This window comes from Nematolebias whitei, chromosome 19, assembly GCF_014905685.2.
Source record: "Nematolebias whitei isolate Nwh7 chromosome 19, NemWhi1, whole genome shotgun sequence".
NCBI classification, from domain to species: Eukaryota; Metazoa; Chordata; class Actinopteri; order Cyprinodontiformes; family Rivulidae; genus Nematolebias; species Nematolebias whitei.
Genome location: NC_056516.1, coordinates 10,617,341 through 10,618,120, shown reverse-complemented (window position 1 = coordinate 10,618,120; position 780 = coordinate 10,617,341).

The following is a 780-nucleotide window of genomic DNA, read 5'->3' as shown; positions in this document are numbered from 1 at the left end:
TATATATATATATATATATATATATATATATATATATATATGGGTACTATGTTAGATATGCAGTATGTTTTGTAAGTCTTTTTTACCCTCTCATTTGATGTCATTGATGTTAATTTATTTACATGCTAATATGCAAATTTTGTACAATATTATGCAACAGCTGCAGGATTGATAATAGTTTTATTCACTTTTCATAGTAAACAACTCTAATGTACAGTTGCTGTGTTCATGTACTGTATTACCAAAACAAATGGAGAAAAAGTACTATGAATATTTATTCACTCAGAACAGTATTTTGAAGTGCAATTTTCTGTCAGGATTGTGATGCGTCATTTTGAAAAGTTGTGATTATCGTTCTTATTTGTTCCTTTTTCAGTCTTTGTGTTTGAAAAGCAGGGTTATGATTAGCTGTTTTTTTATGTAGAAGCTGTTTCAGATGAAAATGTTGAGTGTGAATTGACAGATGATTTGATACCCAGTGGAAACTCGTTTCACGTATACAGTACTTTTGGTAAACTTCAGTTTGTAATCAATCCATGTTTGTTTTTTGTTTTTGTTAAAGTTCATTCGACTGTTTTCATGTTTGACATTAAACTTCTCATTTTCACAGATTTATATGAAGAGTCTGGTCTGCATCTGTTTTGTAGCCATTTTTTGTCTTCCATCACAAAGCAAAACGAGGAAATTGTTAAGGCCCTCCATCCATCCATCAGTCTGTCCGTGCATTTTGTGAGCATGATAACTTGAAAAATAAGTGAGGTACTGACTTCCATTTTGGTG